Here is a 22606-nt window from a genome sequence, read left to right as displayed (position 1 = left end):
ATTGAGTACATGGACCACAAGGCTATCAAGGGGCAAGTTATTGCACATTAGTTGGCCGATGCACCCCTCATAGATGACCATCCTCTTATTTCCAATTTTCCAGATGAAGATATCTTCATGATCACAACTGCACAACTGTGGAAGCTCTACTTTGATGGCTCATACACTAGACATGGCTCGAGGGTAGGTATTATTTTCATCACACCTCAAGGTGACATCATCTCAAAGTCATATAGGCTCACTTTTGCATTCACCAATAATATAGAAAAATATGCGGCCTTAATCACAAGACTCAGATTGGCTATAAAATGACATCTCAAAGAGCTACAAGTATATGGAGATTCACAGCTAGTCATCCAACAAGTCACTAATGAGTATCAATCTAAGGATGATAATCTCATGCCATATAAAAGGATGGTGGATAGTTACAAAGAATTATTTAAAACTATCACCTTTGAGAAAGTACCTAGAGATCAGAATCGAGCTGCCGACGCAATGGCTACAATTGCATCTCTCTTGGATCTTCCGCAAAATTCAACACACTACGAGTTCTTGGTGGAACAATGATGCAGGAGCATCCAAGAGTCCACTTGAGACCAAGGAGATTATAAACATGAACAAAGACCCCAGAGCATCCGTGAAAGTGAATTGGAATGTTTTGAAGCCAATAATGGCTCTATGTAATGCTCAATTTGATTTAAATGTAATAAGTCCTGATAAGGGACCTAAGACAAAATATGGTGTCAAGTAGGCCAATAGTGTTTCAAGGGTCTAGAATGGTTAGTATGGTCTTTGGTAGGGTTATTTAGGTATATTAAATAAAATTCCATTGATTTGGAATGATTTTAGCAAACAGAATGTATTAAATAAAGTTGGAAAATTCAAATCTTTGTATTCCAACGTTTAGTAGCATTTTGGAGGGAAATTGAGTTTTTAAGTCTTAATGAATTTGTAAACCTCTCCAACCACCTTGGGTTGGTTGGGGAAGTTGTATTTATCATTTATGATGGAAAAAAGAGAGAAAAGTATAGATGGTATGGACTGGAGGTACTGTTGTACGGACTGATACAGTTTTAATGCAATAAACTTGATTTTCCTTGCAAAACTTGCATTCCTTTGATGATCTTTGAGTTCTAATCATTGAGGAAGGTTTATAGGAATTTAATGTGCATTATCTGAAGCATTTTATATCATTTTTTATCTGATCTAAGGATTTATATTGACTGTCCCGTTTTAAAAGTCTGATTTTCCTTGTTTTCTCAAGTATGAATATGTAATCCATCCCCTTTATGTGCTTACTGTGACTTGGGGATGGAAAATAATTTTGTATCATATCAAACTAACATGAAAGTGCAGGATTGAAGTGGTTTTGCAGAGTGATCACTCACAAATGGTGAATTTGTTGGTTGATTGGAGCGTGGGGATGGTGGCTAGAGTGTAGCAGCCACTAAAGTAGCCATTGGAGGGCTATCTTTTATGATTGTAATTAGTAGAGGGCACCAATTTAATGGTGAAACAACCTTCATTTGATCAGAGAAGTGATTGGAGGCGTGATTTTGAGCAAGCCCTAGTTTAGAGGGTGATTTAAGGAGGGTTTTAGAGTTTGGACACTTAAAAGTTGAATCAAGCCATAAAACCTAGAAAATCCTTGGTTTGGGAACCTGATTGAATACTCTACAAATTTTTGTAACCTGGTGTTAAGTTTTGTTGGTACTTCCTTTGTAAAATGGGTGGTTTTTAAGGCTAAAAAGGGGCACATTAGAGGACAACAAAGGGTCCATCCAAAACAACCTATATCAGTTTTTTGATTAGTTGTGTAACATCCAAATGGGTGTCTAAATATGTAATTTTTTGGGCAAGTTTTTTTGGAAAATTTTTGAGTTAAAGGGAAATTACCCGATTTGATGGGCTAGATGCTTGGTTGAATAAATGTATTGAGTTTGTGTTGAAGCTAGAGGCTTAGGGGTTTAGAAAACCTTTGAATCATGTTTTTTGAGGTCCTTTGAAGTATGTGGAGGTAGGAGACACACCTGGTTTAGGTGGTGTTAGGTTTTGAGCCTATTGAGGCATTGAGTGCATTTGAGACACCTGAGGAGTGTAAGGGGTTTGGGTCCAAAATACACCTTTTATTTGCAAATTTGTATTAGATTCTCCTGTCTCTGCATCAAACAACTTTGGATCCCCGCTTATGATATCCCCAAAATTGAAATGATATGTTGCCTAGTCGGTTCCGAATCCCCATGGTATGGTGAGTTCTTCACTTACCTCCACGATCACACACTTTCTCCCAACTAGTCCAATAACCAACTCAAAAATTTCATCCGCCAAACCGCTTGATATACCATCATTGCCAAAACCCTGTACTGATGAATTCTTGATGGTACTCTCCTTCGATGTCTGGAACAAGACAAGATAACAAAGGCCTTGGAAGAGGTACATGAAGGCATTTGTGGGGCTCACTCAAGCGGTCCTTCACATGAAAAGAAGATCATGCATGCTAGATACTATTGGCCATCCATGGAAAAAGAATCCTACTATTTTATCTGAAAATGCAAGAAGTGCCAAGTTCACGGAGACCTGATACAAGCACCAACACAAGAATTGCAACCAATCACAACACCATGGCCCTTTTGTCAATGGGGACTTGACCTTGTGGGTAAAATCCATCCATCTTCATCCAATGGCCACAAATTTATCATTACTGCTATTGAATACTTCACAAAGTGGATTGAAGCCGTTCCACTTACCCAAGTCACTGACAAGAAGATCGCCTCATTCATCCTTAATTACATCATCTATCGGTATGGTGTACCCATGTCCATCATCATAGATAACAAGCTTCCTTTCAAAAATCAGGATGTCCATGAGCTTTGTGAGAAGTTTCACATCCAACACCATTTTTCCACTCCCTATTACCCACAAGGCAATGGTCAAGCCGAAGCATCAAACAAGAACATATTGAGGATCCTTAAGAAGATGGTTGATGATGTTGGTCGTGATTGGCACATTCGATTAAATCCAACACTATGGGTGTATCGAACTAGCATTCAAACCTCTACAAGCATAACTCCCTACTCACTGGTTTATGGAGCAGAAGCCATCCTTCCTATTGAGGTTGAGATACCATCTCTACGGGTTTCCTTGCACAATATGATAGATGATGAAGCATATCGAGTCTCTCATCTTCAAGACTTGGAACTACTTGATGAAAAGTGACAAGTTGCATACAACCACCTCAAGGCCTATCGGCAACACATAAGCAGAAGCTATAATCATCGGGTTAAACCTCGTACATTTGAGGTAGGTGATCTTGTTCTTAGGGAGAATCCTCATAACCAACCAAACAAAGAACATTAGGGAAAGTTTGAATCCAACTGGCTAGGCCCATATGTTATTATTGCTGTATTTGGGTCTGGGGCATATTAGTTGGCTACTTCAGAAGGGGAACCACTAGCAGATCTGATCAACAACATGCACCTCAAACGGTTTCATACATAAGCTATACAGAGCATCAGGCTCCATCACATACCAGAAAAACACCCAAAACATTCAGAAAAATGTCCTGAAGAAAATACAAAAAAATCAAAATAGTAGAGAAAAATCATGCATCCAAGCGGTGAACAACCACTCCGGTGGCACATTGGGTAAGTGTGATGGTGAAAACCTGGCAAACATGCACCACTCATAAAGGCTATGGCTCCATTTTCTTTTAGACTTGTTGCGATCACATCCATTCCATCCATTCATCCATCATTCAAACCATGGCTTGTTATTGATTTGCAATCAGGGTTAGTACTTCATACGTCCTGCATTGTGGTTTTCATGGTGACGTCTAAACTGGAGGCAATATTCTCAACCTATTGATGGAAGTGGATTCTACATTATTTGTGATTCATTGATTTCCTCATTCAAAACTGTCTGGAAATAATACCAAAAACATTCGTAAAACATCAAAAAATGCCAAAAACATTCAAAAACACTCACAAAATCCAAAAACATGATAAAACATGAAAAATCAATCAAAAACCTTGCAACGCATATAATATCCTTTGTACATACACATCGCCAATGGCATCAAACAAACATTTTGAGCTACTCAAATGATGATCACTTATCAAATCAACCAAACAATCAACACAGGTACACACAACTATCTTAACAAGGATGCATCATTCCTTCCAAAACAAAGACATGATAACATTTTCTTTGACAAGAAAATTTTGTTTAAGCTATCAAGTACTTGGTTGGTTTGTTATTTATTTATCTATTCATATTAGGTTCCTATGCTACTCCAGGATATCCGCAAGTGATTAGAGTAGACGAGATGGTTCTTAAATATCATTTTGTTTACTATTTGCGGATTGTTCCAATGAAGTTCTGAGGCATGTACTAATGGTGTCTACGTGGGAAGTTCACTAAGCTACATGATCACATGCAAAAAATAGTCATGAATCACTATGGCTTACTGACTACAGTGTATACCTCAACCATTTGCGCATGAACTAGAATGGAGGGTCACTTTCTTTTACTTGTCTTAAATGATTTCATACAGGTGAAATGCTCCCAAATTGGTACCTACTACCTCGACCAAGAATGATACTACCATGCTCGATGAGGAAAATAAGGCACTATGAATACTCTATGTCATTTCATCTCATCTGTTTATATTGCATTATGTTGCATGTCACCCATCCATTTTCTCGTTCATTATTCATATCAATTGTTACATGCAAAGTAATTCAGGCATTGTCTTGGGTACATCATGATGAAGTTCTCCAATACAACATCTCACATCTACATTTCACGTCTGCAAATTCTCACCAACTTGCATTCATATATCATGGAGGCATGTCATTATCATTTAGTTGCATTACATGCATTCAGTTCATTATCATTTACTTGCACTTAGATTCATTTCGATAATCATTTAAGTGCATTAATTTGTTCATCCCATTAAGGCATTTAACACATCATGTGCATTTATTATCATTTACTTGCATTTCATTTAAGTGCATTTTGTTATCAAGAACATTCATTCATCCATACAGTGCATTCATTTTAACAACATTCATTATGCATTCCTTTCATTATCCTTTTAATTGCATTAAGGTGCAGTTATTCGTTATCATGTTAATTGCATTAAGGTGCAGTTATTCATTATCATTTTAATTGCATTAAGGTAAAATTATTCTTTATCCCGTAGTTGCATTTATTTGCATAGTCATTTCACTTTCATTTATCACTTAGTTATGTTTTGAATCATTTTAAATCATTTAGATTCATTTTTATACATCTCACAAAACATCACATCATTTAGATACATTTATTTAAGTGCATTCATACATAAACATTTGTATTTACATTTGTTTATCCGTTTTAAGTGCATTCATTTAGAATCATACATAAACATTTGTCTCAACATTTGTTTATCCATTTTTAAGTGCAGCCATTTAGAATCATAACATAAATATTTGTATTCACATTTGTTTATCCATTTAAAATGCATTCATTTAGGACCATAAACATTTACATAACCATTTGATTCATTTAGATTCATCTTAAAAACAACAACATACATCATTTACTCATATCATCAACATAAACAAGTATTATCTATCCCATAATCATCATCATTCACTCATCATTACACATACATTGTCATCAATGCATCACATTCATAAAGCATTACAACAAAGCATCATATATCTACTGACCTAGATCCACATGTTAGCACCACATCCATAACATGCATATAGAAATCATAAAATCATCACCATACACATATAGAAAGCAAAATCATCCATAGCATGAATCTAAGCATAAATCATAATCATCATCCTGCATAAACCCATACATATCATCATATATATGCATATCATCACAAAAATTTGGGATCTCCTCATATATCACATCATATATCATCTCACAAAAAAACATACATGTATTCGAGTACAATGATGTCAAAATATATCGGCTACCAAGAGCCATCCAAGTCACAGTCCAAATAATAATGTAACAAATACATAAAATCTCTCAAATGGCACTTTGGCTAGATGTTGCACCACCACTTCCCCCTGCTCCACCACTACCCCCTGCTCCACCCACACTATCTCGATGCAGAGGACCCATAACACCCCTACTACTTTGTACCCTCTATGACCGCTCTGACCTCGCCCTTCGTATCTGAGTGTAGCTCATAGCTCACTGGCTAACCGACACAACTTGCTCATATAAACCTCACTAGTAGTCAATCTCTCCCCTTGCCTGCTGCATTGCACTCAATACCACCTTTGTTGGACCCTGTGCCTGTACTACCTCCAAAACCTGAACTCTATCCTGCAGCGGGATCACCCTATCAACTGCATCATCTTGCTGTTGCCTCACTATTGTCAACTTTGACTCTCGTGCAAATAGTTGAACATCCCTAACTGCAATCTTTGCATTCATATCCTCTAACTATGCCTCGACTATTGTAAGTCGAGTCTGCAAGTGTAATATCATATACTCCCATAAATCCCCATCTCCTCCACCTATCGCTCCCCCTCCCATCTCCATAGGATCATCTCCTCCACCTGTAGCTCCCTCTCGCATCTCCATAGGTGCTACACCCTCCCCAATATCCCTGCCTCTTACTCTGGCTGCCCCCTATATCAGTGGACCCTGTGACAGTCGCAATGGTTGCCTGCCTCTCCCTCTCCTCTGTAAACATCCTCCTACACTACCTCCACCTCCAAATACACCTCCACCCCCAAAACCCCCACCTCCTCTTGCTCCCCCATAACCTCCCCCACCACCTCCCTCTCCCCTATCTCCTTCTTCGACACCTCCACCTCCTCCTCCTCCACCCTGACCTCCTCTCCTCCCCTGTCGCCACCTCCTCTCATCCTCAAAAGTTGGTATCAGCTTGGCTGGATTTGAAATTCATGCAATCAGATGTGCGATATGATACTATGTGTACCCCTTCGTCACCCCTGCATCCACAATCTCAGGCCTCATATGCCACGGTCTAGCCATTAAGGTTCAAAACTTAGCCTGAGCTTGATCATATGGTAACACTGGTCCCCATTGAAATCTCTCCCGTACAACCCGTGCATACTCATCTGACCCTCTCGACAATCCTTGCCTCCATCCAAACTGTCTCATCACCCTCCCTGGCACCTATCTCTCTACAAGGTAGGTTGTTCAACCAATAAAAAATTGTGTCATAAATACATATGGAAGGGTCTTTGCATCATCATCCCAGAGCTTGCACTCAATATATGGCCTCCATATCACTACGTCTAAATCATCTAAAGCCCATCGCCAAAACTCTAACTTCCCTAGGTGGGGCTGGCTCATCATCCCTCCATATAGGTATACGTAGGCTTGATCTATTGCCTTGAATATCAAACAGACGGGTCGCGTGAATGGCAAGTGCTCCCATGCCTAAACATGTAGCAATGTGATCCCTACTCCTAGTGATCTCACCTCCCAGTACGCCACCTCATGTAGCTCCCTGTAAAGATGTGCTAACACACATGGTCCCTAGACACAGTGGGTCCCCTCAGTCATCATCTGCTCTATCACCTAGCCCCAACCAATGACCAGTCCATGAGAACGTCGATTAGGGCACAGTAAACCTCTGATGATCCCTGATAAAACTACTGGTAATGGCTCATATAGTGCTACTATGTCCTCCCAGGCTATCGAACCATCCTCAATATAAACATCATCAACAAAAATCCTTTGTATCGCTGCTGTCCCTAGTGCTCGATCGTAGGTCACCAACTCCTCTCTGATCGGGATGTGTAGTATGCTCCACACATCTTCTAGGGTAACTCTCATCTCTCCCGTCGCTAGGTGGAAGGTACATGTCTCACTATGCCAACGCTCATCTAGTGTTGTCATCAGTTCGCGATTCGTCTGAATCACGGGAAGATACATCATATCGCATAAACCAGTCATAGTGATACAATCTCTCTCTGCCTCGGTCAACTGCTCTCACAACTGCTATGTGGCAGGATGCTCCTCTCGCATCTGTAAGATGGGAAGATCCTCCTACACACACATCAACACATCATCAGTTGTTTTGTTTCAAACTTTCTTAAGTTTCAACCTAAACTATCAATAGATACTTTGATCAAGTATCTTCGAGTCTCAATAGGTAAGTGATCATGGCACACCTAGACTACAACACGCATTTATCACAATGATCTACTCTCAATGGGGCTGCTATGATTCAAAACAACTCATCCATCCATCCACCCAACACAAGCATCAGGAGATATTTTTCCTCACACTGAGGCATCTTTTTCTAACAATCGCGCTATTCTGCTGACAAAAGCGCTTAAACAACTATACAATCGTGCTAAAAACTCAAATGTGCTAAAATCACTACACAACAACGCTATTCCAAAACAAACGCGCTAGACCAAATACCCAATCACGCTAAAATTTCAATGGCGCTAAAACTACTACACAAATGTGCTAAACCTAGCCATAGCACTAAAACTACTAGACAATAGCGCCATTGCGACACAATAGCGCTATTTTAGGTGAGAAAAGTGCTAAAACACAGTTTTAACGCTATTGTCTTGATTGGACTTTAACACTTGAAAAAAATGCTAAAAATGCACAAAACACAAAATTCAAAATTTGCGTACCGCTGGTCCGTAGTCCTCTGTTTGCTGGAATTGACAGATCCTCTCTAGCTGGTGATCTACTATAGGCACAGGCATGATGATCGCTGCTCACTCCTTCACCAAAAGTCACTGTCAAAGCTCCAAACTGCTAGGGAGATATATGCAAATGAGCCAATTTTTACCCCTTCACCTCCATATATACCCTCCAACCCTAACTCTAATTCACTTCGCTCACCGCCGTGGTCCCTGTGAACTTCCAACGCCTCTAATTTCTCCGTTTAACTCTGATTTCTTCCATTCTTTCACTGTTATTGCTCATTTATTCTATTCTACCTCCCCTCCACTTCTTGTCCTTTTTCGAGAGATCGCACGATTTTTCAAAAAATTTCGGCCCATCTCTCGAGGGGGCATACCACCCACTAAATTAACATTTATGGGACATATTTCTTCACGCCTATTTTTCTTTCTTTGAAACAACGTGAGAATCCGCACCGTCTCAAAGAGGGGCAAATGTAGTCACACAAATCTGTCCACTTAATTAAATGAATATTTATTATTTATTTAATTATTTAACCCTCAATAAATCAGTTAATTAAATTAATATTTAATTAATTCATCCTCAACCCCTTCTCCTATTAATTAAATAAATTATCCAATTTATTTTAATTAATTCATTAAACTACATTCTAAATCAATTAAATGAATAAATCATATTTATTTAATTTAAACCCCCCTTTCCTCTTTTAAATAAATAATAAAATATTTATTTAAATTCCTCAACCCCCCCACTTGCATTATCCTACAAATGCAAGTTGCAACCACAATTGAAATAAATAAATTTTATTTTAATTAAAATCCCATTTTCCCTCACCCACCAAATCCACTTGCAATCCTAAATCCCCTTCTAGACTCTTCTAAACCACTTTCTAAGTTCTAATAATTCCTAATTAGCCTAATCCCATTTCCTAAATATTGTCACATTCTTAAGCAACTTGAAGTCACTTCTTAAAGCCTCCAAAGTCTTTGAAAAGCATTTAATGCTTTATGTCTTCAACAAGTTAACCCCTAAAGTCTTACATGACCATTTATGGCTCTTACATAACCATTTATGGTTAGTTCAACTCACCCACATGGTTAGAGACTTTCCTTCTAACTCAAACATCATTTGACTCATGGGTCTCTTCAAACATTTATTGCTTTGACCATGGTTATCTTCACTAACTCTTGCACAAGAGTTTATCCATTGGATAAAGGAATTATTCATGGGATAATGGTTTTATTCATTCGACTCAACACTAACCTTACCTTCCAAGTTAACCTTCAAGTCATGTCAAGCATTTAATGCTTCTTCCCTCTCCTCTCAAGCCATCTCATGATGACATTTGTCATCCTGGGATTGGATTGAAAACCCTCACATGGATCATAAACCCATCAATCCCGACCCTTGTTGAGATTACTCAATCTCAACCATCCATTGCCCCATTTTACCTATAAATAGAGCTATCATTTCTCATTTTCACGCATCTAGCCATAATCCAAAAATATTGTATGCATCTAAGTTATAGTTAATTTGAGAGAGCATTTTAGAGTAAAATCATAATCCACATTGTCTTTTGGTTAAAATTGAAAATAGATTAATTATCTCATGTTTTCTCAGTCTTAGCTTACATTTGCATATTTTCATAATCATTTTCAATCTTGAATCTCCATAAGACTTCCATAGTAGTGCAAAGTTGAGAGCTACACTCATGTGGAACTTGGAGAGGAGAGGAACAAGGGAGGAGTAGCTATGAACATCTTGGTTAGCATTTGGAGGAGTGTAGTTTATCTCTTTTGTATTTGTATGCTTTCCATTTCATGTTTAATATCTCTCTTGATATGCTTGCTTAGGATAGTCTTTTGTTGCTAACACTAACGTTTGGACTTGCTTCTTGTGTGTTGTGTTTCCATCACCATTCTAATCCTTTTTGTAGTGCATCAATTTTTATTTTATTTTTATACATTTTATTATGATGATGATCTTATTATGATAATGTTTATGATATACATGATTATGATACTTACATGCATTGGCTAGATTGATTTCTATCATGATTTTATATGCATTGATCTATGAGATACCGATGTTATGATTCTTTGCATGCTACTATGATGATGATATTTTCTGCATGCATAGCTATGATGTTGTTAGATCTATGGTACTTATAATAAATATGATGTCCATGATGGTTATTATGGTTGATGAGATGCTTGTAATTCTTTCTATGTATGCTTATAATGCATATATCATGCAATGATGTTATGATGATAAAATATTATGAAATAATGATATATACATATGTGATATGAGATAACTATATGATGAAATGGACTTTTAATGATGTATGAATTGCTTATATTGATGAAATGCTTATAATGTTGTACTATATGCAATCCTATTGTGAATTCATGAATATGATGATGATAATATGAACAATGGATAATGATAAATGAGCCTAAGTGAACCTAAATGATCCTAAATGATAAATGTGATGAACGTTATATAGAAATGATAAGATAATGAAAATGAAAAAAAAGATCTAAAATGAATGAAAACTAATAGACTCTAATTGATAAGATTAATGCAAATGTTTTTGTTTGTCCAAGTATACCCAATCACAACTTAACAACAATTGACCATATATCATGATGAAATTATAAATGAATGGATGATAAAATTCTTATAATGGATAATAAGAATGAAATGGAATATCTAACCTAAATGATTTTGTCATCTTTTCAATATATTATGATAGTGTTTTATTTTTTATTTCATCATTAAGATTTTAAAATGTTGTAAGAAAATACAAGCACCTAGGTATAATTACACCAAGAGGACTTGAGTATTTCCATATGGATTTTGATTTAGCAAGTTAATACAAGCATTGCAGTACAATAAGACCAATATGACCCGAGTATCCTTTGCATCAACAGACAAGGATTATCCCCTTTCGTGCATAACTCGGAACATCGTCAAGTGGCATAGGAAACATGATTAACAAAAATCAAGACACAAACATTGAACCTTCTATGCCATAGATATGTTTTCTTATCAAAACAAATATGATCATCTCGTTCAATGGTTTTTAATATAGATTGTTATTGTTTTGTTTGATCTTAGAAGTTGAAATCTCATGATTCTCTTACATTCATCATCCAATGGTCCATGTCCTGATTTTGTTTAAAATCTAGTTGTTATGTTGCTTGTCGTCTGAATATCAAAATCCAAATTATCCTCTGAAGTGTGACATTTAAGGATCCCATTCCGTAACCAAGTCAAGGATTTGTCCCCAACATTGGAATAATCAACTTATTATGGATGGATGGATAAAGGAAAGACGATGACACTTTATTATGGAAGGAATATGATTGGTGTATGGAAGCACTTGTTCATAAGCCATGATAGGACTTTATTAATGGGATATAAACAATGGTAAATTGGATATGCTATGGATGGAGAGAAATATCATGATATGATAAGATAGATGTGGGTAGGAGGTTTATTATGAATATATATATAATGATTATGGATATGGAAGGAATCCTAAAATCCAAATAGATAGAGGGGATAGTTTGTCACATGTAGCACATGTTGCTAGGTTTTCACCACTTTCTTTTATTGCACTTTTTTTTATTTTTTAATTTTTTTATATTTTTCTTGATTATTTTATTTTATTTTTATTTTTCTTGATTTTTATTTTTTTTTGTATTTTCCTTATTTTTTTAATTTTTTGTATTTTTCCCCCTTGCATTAGGGTTTCCGAGAAACTTATGTATAAAAATTACGAAGATGCACATTGTTGATTGGATCATCCAACAACTCACCCTTAGGTGTAGAGAGTTGATAGGCCCCTGATCCATAGGTTGCTACAATAACAAAGGGACCCAACCAATTGGGCTCAAATTTCCCCATCTTTTCCCAATCTTTCTGATTGTAGGGATTCTCCTTAAGAACAAGATTGCCAAGTTGAAAGACACGAGGATTGACTGTATGATTATAGCTTCTTAACATGTGCTTTTGATAAGCCTTTAAATGATTGAAAGCCTTCTGTTGCTACTCATCCAACAACTCTAGTTCTTGCAACCTAGAGACATGGTAATCCTCATCTAGTATTAAGCCCTTCAATGAAACTCAAAGACATGGAAACTCAACCTCAATGGGCAAGAGGGAATAAGATCCATAAACAAGAGAATAGGGCGTTTCACTAGTGAGTGTGCGGGTACTAGTTCTATAGGCCCATAAGGCAGGGTTTAATTGTACATTCCAAACACGACCAACTTTATTCTTTTTTTTCAATATCTTCAAGATGGTTTTCTTAGAAGCCTTAGCTTGACCATTTCCCTGTGGGTAGTAAGGTATGAAAAAATGGTGTTGGATGTGAAATTTTCTACAGAGCTCCTCAACATCTTGATTTTTAAAGGGTCTACCATTATCAATGATAATGGTTAGAGGGATACCATAATGATAGATGATATAATTCTAGATAAATGAAGCAATTTATTTTCCATTGATATTGGTAAGGGGTACAACTTCAATCAACTTCGTAAAATACTATATAGCAGTAATGATGAACTTATGACCGTTGGATGATGGTGAATGGATCTTACCCACAAGATCAAGTCCCACTAACAAAAGGGCAATGGAGTTGCCAAAGGTTGCAACTCTTGTGCTGGTTCATGTATTAGATTATCTTGAATTTGACACTTTTACATTTTTTGACAAATTGATGTGCATCTATCTCCATAGTTGGCCAATAATATCCTACATGAATGAGCTTCTTAGCCAAAGTAGGACCACTAGAGTGAGTCCCACAGATTCCTTCATGAAATTATCACAAGGAGGTTTGATATTCATCATGTTCCAAACATCTAAGATGGGTACTGTCAAGCCCTCGTCGATATAGGGTATCAACAATAAGGGTATAGCGAGAGGCTTTATGAATGGAGGTTCTCTATTGATTATTGGATAAAGTAGGAGGCAAGGTATTGTCTTTAAAATGGGTATAAATGTTGCCATATATGGAAGAATCAGGTCCACTCAAATGACATATGATGCAAGATTTCAGATCTTCATATGCATGAGTGTAAAATTGTTCAACCAAAAACTCATAGTGCTCATGCTTTTTAGGTATTTCAAGTAGGGAGGTAATGGTTGTCATAGTGTCATCTGTTTTATTTTCTAATCAAGGCACTTGTTCAAAGTGAATGGAAAAAAAAAATTCTTGAAGTCATCTACCACATGTTTATATGGCATTAAATTTTTGTCCTTAGTTTGATAATCGTCATTCACTTGATTGATAACCAACTAAGAGTCTTCATAAACATTCAGATCTATTATTTTCCATTCTCCTACCATTTTTAACCCTATCACCAATGCTTCATACTCAGCCATATTATTTGTACAAGAAAATATCAAGTGGTATGATTTTGGTATAGTGTCTTCTTGTGGTGTAACAAACAAGATTCCTGCTCCTGATCCATGTTGAGTGTATGATCCATCAAAATATAGTTTCCATGTGTGCTATGTGATTGTAAGAATTGATGCATCTATAAATTCTAAATGAAATGGTTGATTATTTGGTAAAGGTGCCTTTGCTAACTGATCTACAATTACTTAACCTTTAATAGCTTTCTAATCCACATGTTGTGTGTCAAATTCACTAAGAATTAGAACTCATTTTACCAATCTTCCTATCAAATTTGCCTTGCTGAGCACATACTTTAAGGGGTCTATCTTGGCTACAAGTTTTATCAGACGAGTTAACATGTAGTGGCACAATTTAAGAGATGCAAAAACTACAACCTAACATGCTCGCTCAATTAGAGTGTAGTTCAATTCATAGCCCACAAGAGTCTTGTTGATATAATAAATTATTGTTTTCTTCCCCTTAAAGTCTTCTTGAGCTGAGAAAGCACCAAGAGATGCTTATGTTATTGATATAAAGTAGAAGGGGTTTTCGTTTGATAGGAGGAATGAGAATTGGTGGATTTATCAAATACTCTTTCAACATTTGGAAAGCTTCTTCACACTCGCCATCCCACTTGAAAGATACATTTTTGTGTAAGAGATGTGAAAAGGGATGACGTCTATCTACTAATTGTGAGATAAATCTACTGATAGATTGTGATTTTCCATGTAGTGAGCGCAACTGACTGATATTCTTGGGAGGCAGAATCTCCAAGATTGATTTCACTTTTCAGGGTCTACCTCTATTCCATTTGTTGATACAATATATCTTAGAAGTGTAGCATATGTCAATCCAAAGACACACTTCTTTGGATCAAGGTGTACATTGAGTTTCTCCATACGATAAAGATCTTCTCTAGAATGGTGAGATTCTTTTCTCTAGTGTATGATTTTATCAAAATATCATCAACACAATCTTCCATAAAGGTGTGCATCATGCTGTGGAATATTGTGGTCTTTACTTTATGATATGTGGCACCCACATTTTTCAGTCCAAATGGCAAGATGTTCCAACAGTATGTTCCCCAAGGATAGGCAAAGTTGTTTTGTCTTGGTCCTCTAGGTCTATCCTTATTTGATTATAACCAAAAAATCCATCCAGTAATGATAACATAGAATGTCATGTAGTCAGATCTACAATAATGTCTATTTTGGGCAAAGGAAAATCATCTTTGGACATGCTTTGTTTAGGTTTCTAAAATATGTGCCCACTCTAATGCTATTGTTTGGTTTTGAAATAGGTACAATATTTGATATCCATTTTGCATGATTGATAGACCTAATAAACCCCATATCCAACAATTTTTTAATTCAACTTTAACCAACAAGGCTATATGTTGATGCATTTTTCTCAACTTCTTTTTAACAGGCTTGACCCTTGGAGCTATTAATAAATGGTACATAATTAAATATGGATCCAAGTCGGGCATACAACCAAGCAAAATTGATTTGTTAATCTTTGAAAAATTTGATAAAATTTTCTTTCTCCTCTACTGATAAAGATGTTGCTAGATGAAGGATTTTAGGACTATCCTTTGTTCCAATGTTGATTGGCACTGCTAGTTCTATGATGATTGAAGACCTTTCTTGATATTTAGATTGGGGAAGAATGTCAAGCCTCCCATCCTTTGGCACCTCAAGGATATTTTCACCATCAAATACGTCTTTTCTTTTTACTTTTTCCAGATCTAATACTACTGTATTACAGTTTTCACCATTAGATCTATTATTCATTTTTTATATTTTTGTGACTAGAAGGCTTGGTATTTTCTTGAGATTTAGTTGCATTTTTTAGCTCATCAGTTAAGCATGTGTCATTAACTCTTGCATATAAAAGAATTATGAGATTAAGATAATCTATTATGACATGGTCATTATGAAATATTTGAAGTTCAGGTGGGGTTTCTTGCCCCTAGTCGATAAGTTCAGGATGTATAAGTGGAAGGTCATCGAGATCATTGGTATTAAAGGACATGATGATGAGGACATAAATTTTTTGAAGGTCAATGATGATATCTTCAAGGTTGAGATCGATAACCACCTCAAGGTTGTCTAATTCATCCGATGTCTAACCCTCCTCATGAGAGTCACTATTAGCATTCTACGGGTTTTGCTCTAATGATCTAGACCTTGAACTAGGTCTCTCATCATCTGGTCTATTATAGGAATGAATCACGTCTATTTGTTTGTCTTTGAAAGATACCTCTGAAAGTCCCTCCCATTCTTGAGAATTAGTTTCACCATCCTCTTGTAATTCATAAATTTTTTGATAGGAAGTGTGGGTAGCTTCCTCAAAATCTTCTCTATATCCCAATCCTTTTTTTTCTTTAGGAGCTTGCGAAGCAGGTTTTATAGGTTTCGCAATTCCTTCATTTCTTAGTCCAATAGGACCATGGCCATTATATCCCATCTTCTGTATTATAGTCAACCCTTTACTATATTACTCAAGAGGTAATTTATATATGGTACTGACGTGTCTACTTTGTCTTCTTCCTCTTTGTATAGCCATTCCTTAATATATTTTTCATCATTTTCATTGGATAATGTCCCCCACTTGACAAAATTGTCTCTCGACTGTCTCCTAGAATATAAAGATGTTTCTTTACCCAACATTAGTTTTCCATAAGATTTAGGGGAATGAAGGAAGTGTCAAATACACGAGGTTTTCTCAATAGAATACTCCCCGATATCTTGATCTTTAATTTTAAGATTTGGTTCGGTTGCTTTGGAGGTTAATGATATTGAAATTGGGTCAATTTGTGAGATAAGAGGTGAAGATGGATGATTATTTGGGACAATTACTTCAGTCTTTGGCTTGATGGTATTGAAATATTGGAAAGGATTGTGATATCCTTGAATTATTATCTCTTGGACATTATAAAGAAATTTCAAAAACTGATGGTACGTAGATGAGACTATTTGCATTGCATGTATCCAGGGTCATCCAAGGAGTATGTTATAAGCTAGATCAAGGTCAAGTACTTGGCAAACCATGTCTTTCTCCACTAGTCCCATTCTAATAGGCAAGACAACAAATCCTTTTGATGCTCTCTCTTCTTCATCATAGGCTTTAATTGTAATCTCTTTCTTTGGATCCACAACATTCTTAAAAAATCCCAATGCAAGGACTAATTTAAAATAACATATATTAAAACTAGCCCCTCCATCTATTAGTACACATTTTATTCTATGTTTGTGTACAAGCACTTCTATATGAAGAGGTGCACTATGGGATTGAGTTATAGAAATGTCACCATGTTCAATGAAAGATAGGAAATGAGGAGTGGTTAGGTGTCCCACTATGGCTTGAAACTGTGCAGGATCAAGATTTGGGGATACATTGGTCTCCTGTAGAGATTTCTCCAAAAACAATTTACGTGTAGGTGACAAGTGTAAAAGATCTAGGATGGAAATATGAGCGAGTGTTTTCTAAAGTTGCTCTAGGACATTGTATTGGTAGTCATAGATTATGGCTTAGGCTGTGCTCCTTGAAGGGTGACTTTTCGACGACATGTTGTCACTTTGCATTCAGGTTTGTTGTTTATGGTAATCATGTTTACATAAGAATCGCTTTCAGATATGTGATTGATAACATAGTCATAATATTCATTTGTATAATTGACCTTCTCTTTACCTGATTTGGAGGGAGTTCACTTCTCATAATTTGGAAGAGGATCCATAAATGCCACATTCTCTTCATTGGATTTATGGCCATCCACTGATATGTCCCCTTTGTCAATCAAATCTTGTATAGTGTGTTTCAAACTCTAACAATCATTGGTTTTATGCCCTTTACTTCTATGAAATTCACAATAGTCTTGGTTATTCCACTATGCAGGTTTAACCTTTGGTTCATAGTCTCTTGCTTTAGGTAATGTGATAATATTATTTGAAATAAGTTGCATCAAAACGGTTTCAAGTGGTTCACCTAATGGAGTGAATTTCCTTCGAGGAGCATAAGAAGGATTAGGCTTAGATGCATTGTTATAATTTTGATTGCTTGTATTTTTTTGAGGTCTTGATAGATTTAAGATGGGTTGTTTTTCTTTAAGAGTTTGTGCATCTACAACACCATCATTGACAATATTTTTGTTCATGGTCTAAAACCTCAATTTATCATTTTTATTACTTGAACCAACGTTATCTTTATAAATTTTAAGAACTCCCTTCTCTATTAGTGCTTTCTCAGTGGTGAGACCATTATCTATCATTAAAGTTTCAATCGGTATCTGTATTCTACATTCAAATTATGGATGAATATCTCAAATCTTTTGATACCGAGGTAAATCATAAGGACACTTACTCACAAGTTGCCTCTATCTTTGTAGAAAACTAGTGAAGGACTCACCATTGTGTTGCTTGCTATTACAAAGGTCTAGCATATAAATTTCATGCTCAATTTTGTACGAAAAGTGCATAAGGAACTTATCAACAAGTTCATCAAATGATTTAATCCCTAGTGGTAAATTGTAAAACCACTCTATAGCTTGTCCACCTAAACTTTTAGGGAATAATCACATTAGATAAGTATCATTACGAGCAACTTCCATACATGCTACACAAAATTCTTTGATATGATCACATGGATCACCTTTCCCCTTATATTTATCAAACTTTGGATTTTCAAAATTCAGGGGAAATGGAAGCATCGCCAAGTTTTTGTGAAATTTATAATGAGATATATCCTCAAGTGAATATTGTTTAATAGATGATCCTGTTTGCATTTTAGCAACTTGGGCTTGTAGCTCTTGTATTTGTTGAAAAAGGGTACTCAAAGGATTCACAAGAGAACTTTTATCCTTTTTTCTTTTATGGGTATCACCTTGATTGTTTCCATCATTCATATTGGTATTGGTGTTGTCATTAGTATTCGCATTGGCATTTGTCTCCTTCCCAGTCATTGCTTTCAATTTTGAAAGATCGAAATTGGATGGAAGTTTAACACCTTGATGTGCAAGTTGAAGGAAGTATTTCTCTTTATCTTTTTAGATCACTTTTTCCACGAGTTTGTGAAATTTGTGATCTTAGGATGCCTCTAGAACATGTTATTCATCCAAATCACTATCACTATCATTGTTAAACAATGGGTTCGAGCTTTGTCCAAAGAAATATGTTGAATCATCCTTATTCTTCCCTTTATTGAATAATTACATTGTTGTCCTATTTTCTCTTTGAATTCTTGTCACAACCATATGAGGGTCTCTAAATTCTATGGTGTAGGTTGTTATATCAATTTTCGTTGTTTTGTTTTGGTCCAACAAAATTTTTATATCAAAGTTCCCAAAGTGCAATGTTGATTTGATTTGTTGAAATTGGTAATCTTGGACTATTAAACAATAGTGATATCAAAGCAAGTCAATATTAGGAGATGATAGATCTCTAAATGATAATGACTAACTTTGCTAAGATTTTTTATTATAGTTCTTAGATTATAAGGATGATAAAATCCTGATGATAGAACTAAACCAACCAATGAATAGTGTAGATCTTAAAGGCACTATAGTATACCTCGATTTCCCATCTAAAATGGACTTGAGTACAAAATTTTCAAAACTACCCCTAGTTTGACAGGAAATGAAGTATGTGTTAATCAGGATGTACTCTTCTTGAAAAAGGGTATCTAAGTCAATTTTCAGATTTTTCTTCAGACTGCTGGAAATGCTCACTATCAAAAATGTGCTAAAGTGTATGCGCTAAAAGTTTTGATAAATGCGCTATATCAATTGGTAAATGCACTAATCTATGGTGCAAAAGCATTACTCTATGGCACAAATGCACTAGTGTTCAAGGTATATACACTAAAGTAATGTTCATATGTGCTGCTTTGATTATCAAATGCACAACTCTGGTGAATATAAGCACTATTTTGTTGAACAAAAGCAATGTTCTAATAAACAAATGCACTAATCTGTATGTCAAATATGTGTTCTGGGTGTTAGATGCACTGATCTGGGTGATGAATGTGCTAATCTAAGTTTTCCTGATGAATTTTTAGTTTTGCTACGTTGTATTTTTTTTCCTTTGTTTATCTAATGTTGATTGGGGATTATTTTCTCTGTCTTGATGAGAACACATAATTAGACACAACATACACAATGTTTTCAAAATAAAAATAAAATATAAGCACAATCCTAGTGGCTAACCAGGACAATATGTGTTCATTCCCACATGGAAATTAATCTAGTCGTGCCTATTTATAGTGGACAACCTAGGAACTTGGTAGCACTAACTCCCCCTTCCAACGCACTCACTTCTTAGGCATTACCAAGTTCTAGATTCCAAAAATGAAATTTCTATCTCTACTGCAAACTTTGAAAATATGGGCTACTTCAGAGGTCTAGCCTCCTGTGTCAATAAATAGAAGGTTTTTGGCTTCTCATAACAAGAGTATCTAGCAAGTGCATCCTTTCAGGTGGCCATACATGCGGTATTTCTCTCTTTATAAAAAAGAGGCCTCCTAGCCCTTACAGGTTTAATGCATCACTACGAGTAATTGAGGAGACAGACATCGGCATGACACATCAACACCCGTCACTTATGAGTTTCCTTATAGTTACATTTGATTATAGTGGCTTGGAAGGACTTGGCTTTATCCCATTTCCACTTGGGTCGTTCCCTCTCACTTGGCCTTAAGGACAATTCGAGAGGTAGGCTCTCTAATGGGTGACACAATCTATAAAGTGAGTCTGGTTTTTTAACCACCTAGTTAAGGAGAAAGCATAGTCACCTATCACTTTGTGCAAACAAAGAAAACAATGATTTATTGACCTCCTAAATTAATATATGTGTAGCTACTTTAAAAAAACAAAGATGCATTTTTTTTTCTTTTCTAAATGTTGTAAATTAATTGCCTGATTAGACTAGGTGAAATAAAATATGATTAAATTATTGTCCCCTAATTAAGCTAGGTTGCTAAATGCAAGTAAAAACCAGTACAAAACCACCAGTTAGTAGTTTTAGTCTTTTCAATCTTGGATGGTCAAGAGTTCTTGTAAATTGGCAGATGATAAAAATACGACTACACCTATCTAGAGTAAATGTGCTAAAGTACTATGCAAATTCTCTAAAGTAATCTACAAAATCGCTACTCTATTCTACGAATGGGCTACACTATTACACAAATGTGCTACACTGTGCAAAGTATGCACTAAACTATATTCTATATGCACTAAACTGAAACACAAAGACACTACTATATCTAGCAAATGTGAGATTATTTAAAACAAAAGTGCTACACTATGTAATAAATACGCTATTGTATGGTACAAATGAGCTAAAGTAAGGCACATATGCGCTAAAAAGTGAAATGCATGCACTAAATTAAGGACAAAAGTGACTCTAAACAAAAGCATGACTCTGCAAATTCAAAAACCTGCATGAACTAAAATAAAGAAAATCAATATAAAGTGAGGTAAGGGCCCCACAATGGGTGCCAAAATGTGTAACCTAGAAAAATGAAAGTAAACTACAAGACTATACTAAGCTACCACAAACTCTATAATCCTATAGAACATCCAATATTACCAATGAAACAAATAAAATAAGTAAACTAAAACAAATAAACCTCCATTTTCTCTCTCATTGTGTCCTATCACCTTTGATCTTGCTTGCTAATGTGGTTGCTCTTAGATTGCACTGATTTTGGTTTTCAAGATGACAAGAGATGAATGGATAGTGGTATGTGAATGCTAAATGAAAGCTATATGATTTATGCAATATAATATGCAGCTATATGAAAAACCTATGCTAAGCCAAAGGCACACTATTATTACTAAATACTCTATGATTTTCTCTAAGATAAATTGAATGCAAGATAACAACTTGTTTCAAATTGTTGGAGAAATGCATCTTTTATAGACTTTGCATGAGCGAAATCCTACATGGTGAGGATCAACAGTTGAGAGTAAATCTTGACAAATAAATGACTATGAATGATTGGTTAGAATGTGAGAGAGAAAGGAGGAAGACGTTCCTCCTACACATGCAAGATGGAGGAAAAGGTGGAAGAAGAGTCCTAGTGGCAACATGCTCACATTGACCACAGTTGGAAACCCCAACAATATAGGATGGTTGGAGATGATCTAGAAAACACAGGACAAGTGAATGTTGACTAGGGTGAGGTGGACAAAACCTCCTCCAAAGATGTAGGAGTAGTGGAGAGAATATAGGGAGTAAGAGGACAAGTAAGTATCTCCCTCCTCTTGACTAGGAATAAAAGTTGGAGATTAAATGTAGCTAACTCAAATAATAGGAAAAAACAATTTATTTAGCCACATAGAAATGAGTTGGCAAATGAGATGATGTGGAGAAAGAAATGATGTAATTAAATAATTCAAAATTATTTAATCAAAGAGGACTTTAGAAAAATTATAAAGATAATTAATTAAATAATTAATATTTAATTAATAAATAAATTGAAATAGAGGAAGAGGATCAATGAATTAAAAAAATAAACTTTTCAATTTATTTATTTAATAGA

Source organism: Cryptomeria japonica, chromosome 11 (genome assembly GCF_030272615.1).
Source record: "Cryptomeria japonica chromosome 11, Sugi_1.0, whole genome shotgun sequence".
Taxonomy (NCBI): domain Eukaryota; kingdom Viridiplantae; phylum Streptophyta; class Pinopsida; order Cupressales; family Cupressaceae; genus Cryptomeria; species Cryptomeria japonica.
This window is presented reverse-complemented; position numbering follows the sequence as displayed.